The sequence below is a fragment of the Haplochromis burtoni genome, unplaced genomic scaffold (assembly GCF_018398535.1).
Source record: "Haplochromis burtoni strain Fernald_Lab_line unplaced genomic scaffold, NCSU_Asbu1 Contig_98, whole genome shotgun sequence".
NCBI lineage: Eukaryota > Metazoa > Chordata > Actinopteri > Cichliformes > Cichlidae > Haplochromis > Haplochromis burtoni.
This window is the reverse complement of record NW_024582459.1, coordinates 939022-950429: the sequence shown is the minus strand read 5'-3', so window position 1 is coordinate 950429 and position 11408 is coordinate 939022. Positions and strand designations below refer to the sequence as shown.

Below are 11408 nucleotides of genomic sequence, written 5' to 3'. Positions count from 1 at the left end.
TATATATACACACACACACACACACACATATATATGTGTGTGTGTGTGTGTGTGTGTGTGTGTAGAGAGAGAGAGATAATATCCTGATTTTAATCTATTCAGTTATTCTTTTCGAACAACAGACTAAATCTTGCCCTATTATTATTTCATCCTATGGCCCTCCATCCGATCCCTCCGCTGGCACCTGTTTCATCTGGCTTCAGCACGACAGCACAGAACCAAATGAGTATTTTAAATATTCATCGAGTGCTGCTCGTCTCCTGTATACACTACCGACCTCTCACACAGATGATCCGGGGCTCCAATTCCAGAATTTCCAGGTGGAAACCACTTCAAGCCAGTGAGGGGCTCCGTGCTCATGCTCTCCATCAATTGAGCACCAACGACGAGTCGCCGAGGATTAATTTCACTGTCGCTATTCACTCTGAAATGAGTGTAACCAGACCCAGTTCCATCACCTCTAAATATTAGACGAGTTTTGTCTGCTTCGTTATCTGCCTCATTATCAACAGCAGGTAAATGGACTCTGTATGGCCATCAGAGAGGACGATGGGTAGTACTGGCCCTCATATATTAGGCATCCAAGAGTGAACTAAGGACACTCCGGTGATGTGCAGCTCTGCGTAAAACCTGGAGGAGGATGAGGACGACATCAGAGGCCCACTAAAGGCCCAGCGCTGCGTCAAGACACCAGGCCCACATCAGGTTCGCCAGGTTGTATGGTTTTCACTGGAAGGAATAATAAATAGAAACTTATAAATCAACTATAATGTAGGTGACTATAAAAAGAAAAGAAAAAAGTAGAACCTGTTATGTCCTACAGTGGTGTTACAGCAAAGGCATTTTTCTTGCTATCCTCGGACAGGAAATGTTACGCAATCTGCACAGAGTAACCGGCAGTGCAGGCTTTAAATGCAGTGTTTGATAATCATTAGCCATCTGGACGTAGTCATTTGATCTTACAGCATCTCGAACCAAGAACTGCAGCCTCAGCCGACTAAAACTAATCTCGTGATGGTGTGTGTGGGAGGGGGTGCTGGTGGAGCTGGGATAGATGTCCCAAAAAGTCTATCTGATGCACGGTTGCTTTATGTTCTGAAAATGCATCACAGGCCATGCCAGTCAGCACCTAATCTTACGTTTGGTACATCAGTTACTTTCTTTATTGTGCTCACTTTTTAACAGAATGTGAAACACTGAAATAGGAAGCGGATGCACTGCTTTATGCCTTTATTTTATCCCTCTTCCTCTCATTGGGAAAGTAATGTGGTCTGCATGTGCTGCAAAGATGCGAAACGATGGTGCACCAGTGATCTATATAGCAACCCAGGCCTGCAGGCCATTAGCCAGGCACCAGGCCGGTGAGGAACCGTGTAGTTGATTTTTTTTAAAAGCATTTACAGAGGAATATCCTACTTTTCGAATATAGCCTGCAATAAATATTGAATTTTAAATTCACATTAGAATGTATAAAGGACGAAAGAACTGATTAAAATCAATTTAGCCTACGTGTTTGCATTAAGATTGCAGAAAAATGCTAAGATGCAGAAGAAATAGTTAGGTTCTGTAAATGTTAATTCTTATCATGTAGTCAGAAAGACCCAATTTAAATTTGCAATTTTCCTCTCATTCCTATTTTTTTAACTGTCTAAACATATTTTAATGTCTTAAAATATGTTTAGGGCTGTAGGACAAAATAGAATAATCTCCATGTTCCAGCTGGAGAAGAATCCGACGCAACCTTTTCTCGGGTTAGCCCAGTCAGAAGAGGGGGTTGGTCCAAATTATTTGTCAGGAAATCGTTTAATCCGGAGACAAAACCAATCCTCATCCACCCAGAGTGCTGCAGTCCCGGGGTTAAAAACAGCGCCCTGTTTGAGGTCTCTTCAGAGAGATCCACTCTTAAAAAGACTGTAGAGGCCCTCAAACGCAGCAGAGCAAAGAGAGGCTCGTGAAGGTTGGATTATTTGATTCGTGGGAAGAGATGCTTGAAAAATGTGTTTTTATTTGCTACCGGGCAATTCCTTGCATGTGTGCTCACAACTCTAACCTAGAGAAGGGAGACTGGATAGAAGCTGGGTTTGATCCTAGACAAAAAAAGGAAGAAAAAAGACCACTGTTATGAATGCAGGTAGGCCAAACAGAGGTGCGTTTTGTACCATTTTCGGTTCCTTGCGCATACCATTTAAAGGGTAGGGGCCTGTCTCATATTTCACACACAGAAATAGCTCTAAATTTGTTAGTAAAAGTAGGATTCAAGTAAAGATTTGAAACAAAAGGACGTTTCAGAAAATTTAAATATTAAAACTTTGGCGAATTTCAGTGGCTGTAGTTTCACTCTTGTCGAGTGTTGTTGCCGCTTTGTGTGTCTGCGCCTTTAAAAAGGTGCACGGGGCACCTATCTTTCTGTAAGTGTGCAGCCGGAACGCGCAGGTAAATGGGAGGAGGTTTCAGTGTGGGGAGGGGGAACCGGTAGGAGAGAGAGAGAGGGGGATAGAGAGGAGAAGAGAGGAGCGCAGGGCTGAAATTGACATTTGATACTCAGGAAGTTCAGGAGTCTGCTTGGATTTCTTTTGTTTCATTGTAATTCTGCAGTCCTGCTGCGGGCAACACAAACGGGAGGTTTGTGTCACTTCCACACAATGTTAATAGCGGAAAATCCTCAAATGATAATGATAGGTTAAGGACTAAAATGTGAGTTGGGTCCGACTTCTGAGCGGTTCGTGACGCACGACGATTGACTGAGAGGAAGGTACGAACAATATTTCGGTTTTTTGTTGTTGTTTTTTTTTAACGCACAGGTTAGTTGTTTAAATAAAGCAGCCGAATACACAGGCTAGCTTAAAGAGAGGGTTCACATCAAATGAGAAAAGATGGGCGAGGAGGCCGTGTTACCTACCAAAATACTTGGCTAATATTGCAATTTGTTTTACTTTGTTTTTTTAAAAAGATGAATGGTTAATGACCTACTAACAGATCAGTCGTTTTATAAATCTGGCTATTCGAATACTTCAACTTAAAAACTTCAACTGCTATTAATTCAATTTATGTAAGGTACTACTTTTGTTTAACCTCTTCTGGCGTGAGGGTTAAAAAAATCCGCACAAATAGTCCGTTAAACGTGGTCGAAATTAATATGAAATAGACTAAATAGCAGAAATGCGAAATGTATATATTTTTATATAAATATATATATATATTTATATATATATATAGAAATTTTGATAAAATATTATTTAAATAAATGTTCAATTTAATGCAGTTGTGATAATTAAATAGGCTCTTTTTTATTTTCGGTGATGCTCGAGCTTTGTGGTATGTAATCACGTTGCACCTGCTTCTATTTCCGTCCAATACCAAGAGAATACAGTGAAGACCTCAACCTAATCCTGCGGATTAATACTGAATTGGGTATGTTGAAATTTTTTTCTCCTTTTCTTTTCTTTTCTTTTCTTTCCCATTTTTTAAAATCCCTGTACACTGAGGGTAATTAGGATTGTATGCAGGGTGTGTGGTGTTATGAAACAGGACAGTATTCCTAATCAGGCCAAAAAAAAAGGGGGGGGGGTGTTGGGGGTTGGGAGGGGTCCCTAAATATAAACGTAAAAAAATATAAAGTACTTAGATGTGACTTGAAGTAGATTTTTGTGTGTTTCAGGTCATAAGACTGAATTTAGATCTTGCTGCAGGACTTAGAGGAGTGATAAATCCTCCTGAAATAACCGTGAAGTTGAGGACTTGTAGACTCCCTATTCAGACAAATGCGATTAACAAGGGGCTTTGGAGCAGCTTTGAGGTTAAATTAACGATGACAGAAAGAAAAGGAAGTCCGGACTTTGCAGTGTTAACATTTCGAAAATATACAGCGTGTCTAATCACGATGAAAGGGAATTATGAGTGCTTCCTAAACATCCCTTTGGACGTGTTACATCATTTCAGGTAATATTCTCATGTAATCTTGGATTTTTAATAAGTTGGCCTATGTTTGAATTCATGAAATGTAACTATAGCGCCATGTTTAGGTTTAAATTAAGCTGTCAAAGACGACATCAGGAAATTGTCTGTGAGAAAAGCTACATAATTATTGCAAATGTACAAACCTCACATATGTTTTTTTCCCTTTGACAGTTGGTCTTCACGACATATCAAAACAAGATGGCTTTTTAAATTGTTTTTTATTTCCCAGATAAACCTACATTTATCGCTAACAAGAGCAGGTTTCCATGTCTTAAATTATTGAACAAATTGAATAAATTATTGAACAAAATTATATAAGTAATGTTTTCTCTGATTTCATTTTCATTCAGAAATACTGTCCTTGTTTTTCTCTGTTCTACTTCCATGAGTAAGAGGCTCCCATTTAAAAACACCTTACTAAAATCTCATGAAGCTCCTTTCTTAACTAATTAAGGTATGGAAAAACACGGGCAAACCTTTAAAGGACACAGGTTCTTCTTCTTCTTCTTTTTTCCGGACTTGGCTTTTTAGTGGTATTGATTTCTCCAGGAAATGGCAATGGGAGTCTAGCTCAGGGAGCCATTTGGGCGTCTGAAGAATCACTTAGTACATGGTTTGATCGCTGGAATCAATGGGAGCTCCGCGCACTGCAGGGCCCAGGGTGAGGGAAGCTAATGGCTGAACCAAGGGTGGGGCGTCTGGGCCCTGCCAGGACAGCGCTGAGGACAGCTAGCTTCTCTCTGATTCGGATTATCTGTGGCGCAAAGATTCTTTTGACAACATATCCAAGGTCAGGAGATGGTTTGAAGGTTATGATTCAGCTGCAGTATCGTGATTTAAACCCTTTTATTTATTATTTCGATGTGAAAGAAAAGAGAAATAGGCTCAGTTGTTTGTGTATATTTTTGTAAGGGAAGCCTTGCATATTTATTTGACAGACATTTTGAATTAGTTGAGTTGCTTCATTGCTGATATCTTAGTCTGACTACAGTCTGACTGGGATTTGTTGTTTTTAAAGCTCAGACTCAAATCACAGATACACCACACAATATGTGAATTTATCCTTATTTTCATTTCACTGACACAAAACCTGCAAGCCAGCTTTTACCTGTACTCATACTAGTTACATGTAAACTCTTGAAATAACAACAACATCAACAATGATGAAAACTTTTATTTTATCACAGATTTTAAAGATTGAAATGAATGGGTTATTATAACATAACTGATGCACCTCAACACAAATACAGCAAGCAAATTAAGAGGTTTGTTAAAGGTGTCACACTGTGAGCAGGTTGATTGTGTAGGGGGAGGGCAGGAGCTAGGATGTAAAGGGATTACTGATCAATCCACGTAAGGGTCATTTATGTGCCAAACCTAAGTTTAAGACATCGGCGGGTTTGATAACTGATCAGTGAAGTGAGTGCATACATGTTTCCTTGTTTGGTCTTAGCAAAAAAGCAGTGGCTAATGTATTTTGTCAGTGTTATCCAGTTCTGTGTGAATAAAAAACAGCGCCTGTTCCTGAAAAATCTTGGACTTTCACTCCCAAATATTAATTGCTTGACTGTTTAGTAAAAAAATTAAAGAGAGCAAAATCCATCAAGCGTTTTGTTTGGCTTGATTGTGTGTGTGTAAGGTGTTGAGATTCAGGGTTAGTATTGCACGAAACCTTGTAAAATGTCCTCTAGATATGTTATAAGCAACAACATAAAATCCGACTTACCAAAAAAACATTAATAGTTGCTTTATAACTGCATAACATGCTTATTTATATGTAATTATCAGGTGCGTATGCTGTCAGGGTTAGCTCTCTGTTCCTAGAAATCTAAAAGTGGGAGTACAGGTGATTAGACGGGAACAGGTAGAAGAGGGTGTTTGCTCACTCGTAGGATTGACTGGACTTATATTTAGTTGCTCACATTGAGGCACAGTGGCTTTGACCTGTTACTCAGTGTGTGGATCAGTCCACTGCAGTGCAGTCAGTCTTGAGCTAAGCTGCGTCACTGCAACACTACGGACATATTGAAGGCTGTGGCTGTTCTAAAATAATTTCTTCACTTTCTCTTCTCTCGCACTCTCTCTCCAGGCTGTTGCATCTGCTCTGCTCTTGTGGGTTGGTGGTCTAGTTTGCATAGTTTTGATGACTGTCCCTTGGTGTTGGGGTGACAATGACTCCTGTTCTGTGTATGGCACTGGTAGAATTCACTGTGAGAGCTCACTATCAGTGAATTACCATAGGGCCATAAACAGAGCAGAGAAAGAACCACTTGATGACGATGCCCGTCTATCGCGGCTTACTTTCTGTGGCTCCTCTCTCTTGTGCTTGTGGGTGGGGTGAATGTGATGTAATGACTCTGGTGCGGTTGCATGAGCTGTGCTGCGCTCATCTTGCTTCAGCATCTTTCTGTCCTTAGGTGTCTCTATAACAACAACTGCTTGCATTTGGATGCCCCAGCCACTCCTCTTCTTTGCCCATTTTGGCACTAGCACATTTTTGCTTCTGTATATATACTTTGAGCAATTATGTGTAGTGCCAATATAGGACAAGACAGACTTCCATCGCTTTTGCACAATTGTGGATTGATACATTTGGTATTTATTATTTAAAATGTGCTGATGATTGTACTCTGAATTCTCCTTGCTGTACCTTTGGTTTCATGTATTTTGGCGGATATGGAGCTGACACTTCTGTTCTAGTCTGTCTTAAACCACGACCCCGGAGGATGATATCAGCAGAGCAGGGCTATGAAACAGCCAGCTTATTCTTCACATCGTTTCATTGTTATTTTTGGTTTAAAAATAACACTTCTTTCTATGCTTTTCAGCTTCAGTTAAATGCCATCTCGTCTTAGTGGCTTCAACCATGTTTATGGCTCATTTGTAAGAAGAGGCCCTACAGCTATCAGGTGGTGTTTGGCAATGGTAGAACTCACACTGGTGAGGTAGATGGATCCGGTGGTTCTAGACTTGCCAACTACTGCCTGAGAGCATCCACCAGCTGAGAACAATACGGAGACAAAAAATAGCCCCAAGCAGAGAAGCATCTGAAGCTCATTTAAGTCAATGAGTGAGTGGCTGACGGTGGTGAAGGGTGGGGTGAGACTCTGTTCCTCCCCTGCACACCCTGGCCTCAAAGCTCCAGTGACTTGGTATAAACTTTTTTACGAGCAATTTTAAAGAACAATCAGGATCTAGATAAAACTCCCAAAGTGTTTGGCTTCTTTAATTCAGAAAAGATGACGTGCAGGAGGCAGGACAAGTAGAAATCAATTTTTAGCTTTGGGAGACGGTTTCACCTCTAAAAACAAGAAGGAAAAAAATCAATGTAAGTGTTTTCTTGAAACAAGATATTTGAATGCAATCAATGAAAAAGTCTAGCACTGCATCCTAAAGTATTACCTTGTTCTCCACTTTGCAAGATCGGGCTGACAGTTTTACCGCATAATTGTTCAAACATGTAGTGGCGGATTGAGTACTTGGACAACAAGATATATATTCAGCTTACTATTTCATTTGGAGAAGTTTAGATCAGAGGAAAAAGAAGAAGCAGAGATTTTCAGAATACATTTTTTTTTCTGATGTAGGCTAAACTAACTAATTTGGGGCGTGGGGACAGGAGAATAAACAATAATGATGACAAACATGATTTTTAATGGAGAAACTGATACTTCGCAGTTTGTTCCATGAAGATAATGTAATTAAAATAATGGTTCATCAGTCAGTCTTTGACAAGTGGACAAATGAGTGCAGCTCTGCAGTGTGAGAGGGACGAAGTGCTCCACTTTATGTCTACAGGTTCAGCTCCTCCGCCTTCAGCCAGCCATCAGGGGGTTCCTCTCTTAGCTCCATGGCATAATTGGCAAACCGTGCGGTGTCATCTTACCCTTCTCTTTTCAGTGCAGCCTTTTCCCCTCCTCCCTCCCTTCCCCAAATGGAAAGGGTGGAGAGTAAGGCAGTCTTTCAAATGTTAGTTTGGTTTGCTGTAACAGCCCATTGACAGTTTGGCGAAAAAAGCAAGCTCCATACTGAGCTTCATATATCTGGGTCAGGGTCTGCTAATGTAGGTGACAGGGGGATCTGGGGATTAAAACCTCTTTATCTGCCTTTGCTTAAATCCTGCTTTATAGCCTACACTTCAGCTTTAGCTAATATGATTTGTATTGTTTGCCTGCAGGCTAGCTATATTTGATCTACGTGGATGTCATCATTGGACCTTTGCAGAGGCTCTTTTGCTTTTTGTGCTGATTGGCCATTAAAACAGAGAATGGGTAAGTGCTTAGATTGTGGCGATATACATATTACTTGACATAAAGGATCTCAGCTCTGGCTGATATTTTCTGGGCAACTGATTCAGGTTAACTGCACTTTTTGTCTTGTGTTACAGATATATCACGCACGTATAACGCCTAACCGTCTGGGCATGAATCTAAGGATTTGACATGTTCTTAATTGTGTGTGCACACCTGCTGACTCATCACTGAAATTGTTTATCTAGCATTCATATTTGCTTGTGTGTAATGCAAATAAATACTTTTAAAGGACCGATCCATTGTGTCAGACTCCGTCTAACGATCTTCTTTGCAGCAAAGTGCATTGAGGGATAACCCTTGTCAATTCAAGGCCTTCTCCAGATGGACCGAGCAGCTCAGGTTACACCGCATTTTTCAGTGCCCCCTCTATCCCACAGCCCCCCTGGCCCCTTTCTCTATTTCTCTCTCTCTTTTTCTGTTACACACACACACACACACACACACACACACACACACACACACACACACACACACACACGGTTTCCTGGGTGGGTAGAGTTGAGCTGAGACAGTGCTTCGCCTGTGTTCTAATGCAGGCTACTGAGCATTAGTGAAATGAGATTATCATCGTTCTTACGCAGTGTCTGGGTTGAAGGTGGACAGAGGTGTGAGCCGGGAAGGTGAGGAGGCCATTATTAGACTATTAGACTACATTATGGGGGAAGACGCTTCATCAGCAACATGTCGGCAAGACGCCTAGATCTAAATTGAAATTGATTTAGAGTGAATTGATTACATTTCCACAGATTAGAAAAGTTTCCATTTTACACTAGAGGGGCATGCATAGGTCAAAAGCAGGGTTCCCTGCCCTAAGGAGCACATCAAAGGCAGGTTACTGAGTTCATCGACTTGATGAGAGATGCATTCTCAAGTTGTGGTCCAGCCCTATGGGCGAGCGGTAAGAGATTATGTCTTGTTAGAGCAAGCGGGGGCTTGGACTGCAAGTAGTTTGCCCATATGTGTGTGTGCATGCATACACGGGCATAGGGCCTGGGATGCACGTATTAAGAAACGATTAGTGGAGATTAAAGCTCTGCCCCAGAGTCTGCTTGCACGACTCCAGGCAACAAGAATGACCAACCCCTCCCTTCACACCCTGCAGTGCCCCCTGTGGAGCTGGGCCACTGAAGCTTGTGCTGCAGCCTAGTCTGCCGGCGGGGGAGAATCAATATCGCTGCCTCTTCTCTTTTGAGAGCTTTTCCACCACTAAACATATCATATCAGCTATATAAATCCAATCCATTATTATTATTATCACCTCCAGGATGGAGCGCAGGCACTCACACTGAAACCTAGTTGCCTAGATTTTGGTTTGATTTTATGTCAGATGATCTATCTGAAGTTTGAAAGTGTGCACTGCAGTGTGGTGCACCATGATGTCTGCATTACCTCCGTGCAGCAGTCGAACTTCTCATATGAAGCAATTGGTACAAATGCAGGTGATGTAACCACCTAACAGGTGTTCATTCATCCAGAAGAATGAGGTCTACAGTTATTTAGGTTATTTAGGATGTTTCTTCTCATGGCACAGTCATGTACAAACCTTCATCAGGGAGTTAAACACATTTCACATAGGAAGGATAGGAGCCTTCAAAAAAAGGACCAGATGACACAAAGCCACCAACTTTTACTACATTTAAATCAGAATTACCAAAACATAAAACCAGGTTTACAAAAACAAGTCAAATCAAAGTGGTAATTTAAGTCAAACTACTTAGTAATTTATGAATCTGAAAAGCTTGTTTTTGAATAAGATACCTATGTTACCTCTTCATGTGGAAAAAGGGATTCAGTTATTTAACAGGCATGTAATGTAAATGGGTTAATGTTATGGAAATGTAGTGTCTAACTAATATTGCCTGTATATGGCATATTTGAGTTCTGCTAAACTATTCTGCAAACGTCTTTTTCTTCTACTAATGTAAGAGACTTTACAGCCGAGGCATTCTAGCCAACAAAATGAGGTTTTACAGTATTTAAAATTATTCATAGTAAACTCCTTTTGAGAGGAGAGGTCAAATAAATAAAGCAACATTTTGCTGGAAGTTAAAAACATATATTATTATCAGATATTTGAGCTCTTATTTTGAAATGAAACTCTCAAAAACTCCATTATCAACTTTAAATAGAATAAAGAATACATTTTTAGGTGAAGCGCCAGCATTATATGATGCAGTGGGTAAAATTGGTGACAGCTATCCCGAGGCTTTTATCTTGTGCTATTTTGTTACTACTTTGATCACAAATTTAAAAAGATGAAATGCACTTTATACTGCAGAGTGATCAAGAAATAAAGAAGGGAGAGACTTAGCGAGAAAGAAAGCGTGCTAATAAAACCTCTAATCTGCAGTGACAGTTTGCATACATGTCACGCAGTGTATGACTGCACCATTATATAGAGACTTACATGGAAAATTACCATTTCTCTTGCCCACACAGATGCACACAATACACTTGACCTTATTAAGGGGTCCAATCGGAAAATCCCAGAAGGGAGTATATAGTTTAAAAAAAGAAGAAGAAAAATAAGGTCTTTTTCATCTGTGAATGCAACCTGGTTCGGCTTTAATCTGGAGGAAGAGCGGGATATACACTGACGCCTGATAGATTAAGGCCCGAACGCTTCTCTCTCTGTTCTGCTCTGCAACAGAAGGGCCCTGCTCACAAATCCCAGGCTTTAAAGCAGAGGTTTCGGGCAGCTTATGATGTAATCAAGGCCCATGTCTGTCACGGGAAAGGTGGGGGGTGCTATAGAGGAGAGTGTGGAGGTTATTGGGCTTTCTGGTAAGTGCACCATAACGGGTAAAAGGTGGAGAAATGTGGTATTTCTCAGATAAAGGTAGAAGGAATGAGGCTGTAAGGTCATCGTAAACCTTTAAAAGTCTGCCCTAAACAAATTATATGCTGAATATGATCATTTTCAAATCCATGTTTTTTTCCCCCCGTGTGATTCACAGAAATATTTTGGTGTTTTAGTGTCTCTATTTTAAGGCCACCTTCCCTTTAAGCCAACTCTTTTCTGATTCTGTCTCTGGCATACAGATAACTTGGAAAGCAAGTGGGTGGAGCTATGTCTGAGATTGCCATATTAGGGATATGATCTCTCACTGATATACAAAGGCAAAAGTGAGCATCGTA

The 11408-nt window shown here is 40.7% G+C and overlaps 1 long non-coding RNA gene across 1 annotated transcript; it reads left to right on the top strand.

Moving 5' to 3' along the window:
* Nucleotides 1–6515: 6515 nt before the first annotated feature.
* Nucleotides 6516–8707, top strand: LOC102294565. The gene is made up of 3 exons (XR_316097.3): nt 6516–8020; nt 8135–8228; nt 8345–8707. It is a non-coding gene; the product is annotated as an uncharacterized LOC102294565 (long non-coding RNA).
* The last annotated feature ends 2701 nt before the right edge of the window (nt 8708–11408 follow it).